Source organism: Thunnus thynnus, chromosome 14, assembly GCF_963924715.1.
Source record: "Thunnus thynnus chromosome 14, fThuThy2.1, whole genome shotgun sequence".
Classification (NCBI taxonomy): Eukaryota; Metazoa; Chordata; class Actinopteri; order Scombriformes; family Scombridae; genus Thunnus; species Thunnus thynnus.
In genome coordinates, this window is record NC_089530.1 from 22,563,233 (window position 1) to 22,570,539 (window position 7,307).

Genomic DNA, 7,307 nt, shown 5'->3' on the forward strand with positions numbered 1-7,307 from the left:
TATTCCTTACACATGTACATGGAGAGAGGATTCTTATATGAGGATTCAATGGTAGAGAAGTCTCTCTGGAAAGTCTTAAGAAGATCTTAAAACTTTCTTTTATCCAGTGTGACAAACAAGTCTTAGGGCATGTGCATGTGTTGCAAGATAACCTTTCTCATCAGCATAGGATCTGTGTAACAATGTCCCTTCTTTTGACATTACAAGCTTCCTCTTTCCATTTGCGATTAAACACACAATGTTAATCTGAGATAAGCACTTGTTGAACTGTACCCCAGATGTACAGACACACAGTTCACCCAAAGGTCTTTCCTTTCAGTAATTTTCCATTGCTCTAACTTACAAATACATTTCACAGTGTATAACAAGTTTAGCATTAACACATCCCTAAACTATTCATGCTTTATCATGACAACAGGTCATAAGGCACACATACTTCTAGATGTTACAATCATGATGAAATGCAATATTTTTCCCACACTTCCCATCCAGCCCATCACATTTTCAAGAATATCTACCTGCCACATGCAATAAAGCTCCTAAATGGTTTATCACTACTACAATGCACCTTCCCCCCATCATTACCACATATCACTATAACTCAGTCATCTATTTATTCCCTCTATTTATTTTATCAAACAAATTACATATCGTGTAGTAACTATATTCTGTATGTATGTGTTCTCATCTTTTCTTCTACTGTTTCATATATATACTTTTTTTCTAGTTTATTTATATATGGTTTTATTGGTTTACATTGTGTTTTATTCTTTCTGTCTGTAAATGTACACATGCAACCACCAAGCTAAATACCTTGTATGTGCAAATATACAGTACTTGGCCAATAAAGTGCTGTGGAAAAATCTTCAAATGGGCCAATAAATCTTCAGGTCACCCACAACTTAGTATTACACTCAAAACTTATAAGAGAAAAACTCAAAAAATACACTGGAAGCTGGTAGAGTTCAATGTGAATAGGTTCACTGTGTATAAAGAGATACAGAGAAAACCGAGGCCTCTATCCCAGGACACAGAAAAACCTAATGTAAAATCTTTAAACCTCATATTATATACTTTTCATAACCCCTCCTATTGTGAAGCTTATTTTCTATTTATTTATTTTTAATTATATTCAACCATCTGGTCATTATTTCTGAGTTTATAAGTGACTTCAAGGCTTTGAATAAAACCTTAAATAAGCTAACAAACTTTTTTTTAAAAGATCCTTAATAGACTCTGTATCTTACGGCTGTTAAGTCCTCCTTCTGCCACAAGAGGACTATGCACATGTGCAATGCAGATGTTCACACAAAAATGACACAAAGAAGACCAATTACCACTGCTAAGGTCATGTGATTTCCTGTCAACTGCGGAGGTGGAGGTCCAAGATGTCTGCCACATTTTGTCTGCATCCAGGTCCCTCTCGTGGACTTTGATGAAGTGGCACTTGATGATACATCTTTTACCTACTGACACGTTTGCACTGCAAATGAGATACACACACTTGTAATTCACATATGTGAAAAAAAAACTCTGTTTCCCATTCCTAATGAAAATAGTATATTTTAATTTTTGCCTTTTATTGACTTATTTTCCGCGGTCATTGTCAAATCTGGTGTATGCTTGCTAGTCTGCTAACATCGCCTAATGTTACGGCATCATTGATGTAACCAAACCTGAAAGCAGTGTTTGATTGAAAGCTGATTGGCAAATAGGCATTTTGTGTCAGAGGGGGGCAGGATGTCTGTGAATTTGATTGGTTAGAAATTTAAACAGGTTTACCAAGTGACTTTGTGTTATCAAATTTATGCATTCTTTGAACCTTTAGTGAGCCAATCAGTAACGTGTAGCGAGCTACTAGCTCACAAACGTCATGTTTGAGAACCCTGGTTTAGGAATACGTATCATGTGAGCACAAATAATGGCAGTCTTAAAACTAGATTCTTAAAACTAGGCCGTAAGATAAGAAATGAATCAACAAGACCAACGTGAAGGCTCTTATCATATCAGTAGATATTATGCTTTAAAGTGTGTCAGTTTATTGCATGTCACTCTGTAAGAGATGTGTCTAATAAAATCTTGGTTGCGATCTATGTCAGATTATATCAATTTGAGGCCGTCAGATTGTGCAATCAATGTGTGATAATCATAGTTTCACCTCCATAGTTTTAGTTTATGCATGCCATGCATGTTTTAAAGAGATTGCATGTTTTTTTCACTGAGCTTTATTCCAAAATAGTGTATTCTGTCATTCTGTCATTTCCTGCTGTGTTCTGTGTGGTTGGTTTGTAGATGTTGATGGTAGCAACAGTCACATTGTGAAAATTTGGTCCCATATTTCTGACACTGTCAGAATTTTGCTGCAGCCTGTCTTTAGTCACCAGTGCACCACATTGGTGGACATATCTCCCATGGAGATCTAGGAGCACTGTTTTGGATTGATGAAGAAAGATTTCACCATGTTTCGCTCACAATTGTCAACTTTAGTCTTAGACAGGGGCCTTTAGTGATGCTTATTCCCATATTCTCAAATAGTTACAACTGAAATACCACAAACCAGTTGTTACTTGAGGTGTTCAGCACACAAATCTTTATCACTGAATCTTCAAACTGAACTGATACTGAATTATCATAGTCACTGAACAGTAGCTTTTAGCAGGAGAGCTTCCCTCACTGGTGACTGAGGGCACTGAGGGCACTAATGTGAAACACAGTAGCAATCATGAAGTGATAAGTCTTTGTATTGAACTAATCTTAAAGGGCATGTATCGTACACATTTCCAAGTCTATATTTTAGTCTGGGGCTGTACTGGAGTATCTTTTCATAATTTACAGTTAAAAAAACTCCTTATTCATCTTATGCTGACACTTTATGCATCCCCTCAGTTGAGCCTCTGTGTGAAACAGGTTGTTTCTGTCTCTTTAAGGCCCCCTTCAAGTTGAGCCCACTCTATTCTGATTGGTTAGCTCCCAGAAGTTGCCCTTCGACAGACTTCTGCTGGCTCCAGAGGCTACGTTAATTAACAGTAGTAGTGGGATTTAACTTTTCTTTTCTCTTTCTTTACACAAAATGGAAACCTCTCAAATACAGCCATACATGTTTGAGTGAAATATGTGAGTGGACAAATAGCCCATGGAACAATCTTAAAAATAAAAGCTACCAACGGACGGCCGTTTGTGGGCATGTGCGAACAATCTGACTTCATCTCGCGAAAGAAGTAGAGGTAACATTTCAAAGAAAGCGTTCAAACCCTGTCTTTTGATTTTCAGGTAGCATTTTTACATACGTTGACCTCAAATTTTGGAACATTGACCACGTTTAACATAGACATCCAACATCATAACAGTATAAAAATAACAAAAAAATGAAGATCGACATTAGCTGGAGAGCTACTACGGGTTGCGTTTTTTGTGTTGTGTGTCAGTCTGCTGTCTGGCTGTTGGTCATTGTCACTGTCAGCTAACGATAGAACTCCTTGCTCCATGCAAATAAATTTAAAATCAAATTATTTTGTTGGCTTCATGCATAGACAGGGGCGCTGTCATGAAATGGAAAAATACAAGATAAAATTTTTCCCTCTTGGGGTTGTAGGCTGCTGTTTTTTCTCAAGAGGACAAACTGTATTAAAATTTACAGATTGGATCTAACAGAAAATAACAATTCAATTTAACTTCAAACAAAAGTAACACTTAAAAAAAAAAAACAAGCCAGATGAAAGTAAATTTAGTCTTTTTGTCTTCTTACCTAGAAACCACAAAGGGTTAAACACTTACTTCTCTCTTTCTCTGCAGATGGAGGAATCCACCCTGCTGGACTGCCGTTCTGACTCACACACACATGTGTGTGAATGTTTGTGAATGTGTGTGTGTGTGTGTGTGTGTGTGTGTGTGTGTGTGTGTGTGTGTGTGTGTGTGTGTGCGTACAGGAGACATTTATGCGACCATCTGTATGTGTGTTAATGAGCTGCGTGTGTGTTTTTGTCAGAAGAAGACATATAATTATCTGAGCATGTGTTTGTGCCAAGTTGTGGAAGGCACCGTACTTTCCGTGTCCTGCAGATGAGCACACACACACACGGACACACACACACACTCACACACACACACACACACACACACATGCACGCACGCACACATACACACACACAGATGCATAGAGGAAACAAAAAAGAGAAAAGAGAGAGAGTCTTAGTCAAATAAGGAAAAGAAGAGAGAAATCTGTCCTCATTTCACCTGAATAAACTTTTATATTAACAAATTACAATGACCTGAAGTAAACTGAGCAGCTGGTGCTGAATTACACATGGTTTCATATAGGAACAAATATATTTGTGTTTGTTCCTTTCATGAGTTGTTATGTTATGTCCTTGTTCATTCTTTCTTAAAATGTGTGTTATGTTTATTTATGTCATTTTCTAGGTAAAATATGCCTCTGTCTAATGGCATTTTTACACTGTAAAACCACAGTGTAAAAGGTTTCTGTTTCTGCATTCACAATTTACATGTATTACCAGAAAAAATATCAAAAGTAAAAGTACCAGTACTCATTATGCAGATTGGCCACTTTCAGAGATTTAATGTGCATTAATTTTTGGATTTATTATTATGATTAATTCAAATCAATGAATTCAAAATTCATCAACAATTTAACAGTTGCTGGTTGAGGTGGAGCTAATTACTAACTACTATTTATACTGTTGGGTAGTTTAATAACATTGCATCATACTTTATATATGGATCATGAGTTTTGCTTGAAAAATCTTAATTTGTTCAGTAACTACAGTTGTAGTAACTGCAGTGTAGTAAAAAGTACAATATTTACCTCCATTATGTAGTGGAGTAGAAGTAAAATGACAGCTAAAGTACAAGTACAGCAAAACAGTACTTAAGCACAGTACTTGAGTAAATGTATGTACTTTACAGCTCTCAATACAATAATGTTTCCTTTGATCAACAAGCAATTCATAAACCACTCATGCATTTTATGTAAAAAGTTGAAAACGTTTTATTGACAGCAATTAAAAGCATTTAAAAGCAATTAAAACAGTATAATTACAACATTTTCAGTGTACAATAACAGTATAAACAAAAAAAAAGAAAAAAACAACATGTTGCTACAGTTGTACTGGGTCTTTGGAGTCATTCAAATTAGTTTGTTTCTCCAACAGATACATTTTCTGTACACCATTTTCAGCGAAGCACAACACACTTCATCTCTGCGTCCCCCTATACATTTATTCGTCTTTTTTACAGTTCCAATGACACAAACGTGAGTATAAATGTTTATTTTCTTGATATAGATCATAGATTGTAGACTTTGAATGATTCTCCTGCTATGCAGTCTGCTCTATTAATCCTAAAAGCACAAACAAACACAAATCTGCAGCGTGATTAGCCCAAGCGTCTCCAGCAGTGTTGATGCGAGTCGGTAAAACCCTGAATGTCACACAACCGTTTCTGTACTGCAACACCCACGAGTGATGGGCGGTGAATGAACACATTACCAGGTTTCCATATCAGTTTCAGAAGATGGTAATTCATCTTTCAGTTTCCTCCCTGCCATGCTTTCCTCTCACACTCCAGCTGTAATACAGTACTTCGAAATGAGGTCTTAGGTTTCACATGGCACAATATCAGAAATCAACACGCAGTCACAGCGCTCTCAATGTCACAGCGGTGGAAGAAAAGCAAAGCGAGTGAATCTGGCGCACAGGAAGACAAGCCTGAGACATCTGCATTTCCAAAAGGATACTGTATGTCACTAATCTGAAATGCTTCGTTATTTTATACATTTCTCCAGCAGGAAACAGAAAGTAGTGTGACTAAACTTGAATGTGGACATGATGACACAAGACGTTTTTACTCTTAACAATGACTATAAAATGGATGAAAGTGGCTTTACCTATTGGTAGCATTGTCTAATTGTCTAATTGCATGTCTGATCCACGCTGAATAACTAGTATCTTAAAGATTTCAGCCCTGAACATGTGATTTTTGTGATCCTGTATCATATCAGAGGTGGATCAGTGTGAGGGATTTCTACAAAAGCAGGTTTTTCTGGTGACTTTCATCACTGTGAAATGTATCATCCTTGTCTTTTACCTTTACTTTATGCATGCAACAACATGTCAACAACCTTCACTTACTGAGTAGACAGTCTGATACTAATCCATCACCTGAAGTTTGAAAAAAATGAAACTTTGTGGCTGAACAGCTAGATTAACACCATTAAAACATGAGATTACATAGATGACACAGCTGCTGAAATGAGAATTTAGGGACGATGGAAGCCAGGATCACATTTAATCTGTGATGCATTCATGTTGACACAACTGTGCAAACATCCAAGTGTGGCTTGAACAGACTCCGATGAATTTGGTTATTAATTGTGTTACAGGAAACTCCTTTCCCGTCTGGATAACCTCACAGGGAGCGAGCAATAATGTTGAAACTCATTTTTTTTAGAAGATTAACATCAACTGAGTCTCTCATTTGAAACAGAACTCTCACATTTTGTGATTTTAGCCTTAAAATAGACTGCTGCAGAGTTGAGTAGAACAAACTAGATTTCCATTTAGCACTGTAGACAGGCTGACGCAAACTGTCACTGTAGCTGGGATAATTTGGATTAACAAGTACCGATCAAAACAACGTATGACACACTTCACTTGTACAATCTAAAACAAGCACAAATCTCTTTGGTCAAGATTCACACTGCATCACTACAACAGAAAACCAATCTTGGTTGTGGGAAGCCCAGAGAAGCGACTGTTTTTATCAGAGGTTGCAAAGTTAATCAGACGTGCATTTGACGATCCAGTCCTCATCCTTGAAGTTGTTTCAATCGTAAAACTGAAAAATACAGTTTGAAAACACTTCTGATAAAGCAGAAGTCTCACTGGTGTGTCAGTTGTCCACATAAATTTTCAAGTGCCGCGTCTTCTTCGGCGCAATGAGCTCATTACTGCCTCCTGTGGCCGGAGAGCAGAAGACACCCACTGCAACTACGGTTGGTTTCTTGTTCCTCAACAGCCGCCACAAACGGCAGCAATGAGCCCATTCCACACTCTAAAAACACAACTGAACAAGCCACACAAAGGTGATATCAATGCTTTGTTTGAATTTTGTTGGTTTCAAGCAGTGCGTTTAACAAGAAAGAGGGGTTTCAAGGATGAGGACTAACTGAATGATTTGGCAAATGTATGTTTGGTTAACTTACCCACTTCCAATAAAGTGCAGCACACAGCTACTTCACTGAGCTTTTCCACTGGAAGCATCCCTCATGAACATATATGCACTCTTGGTGT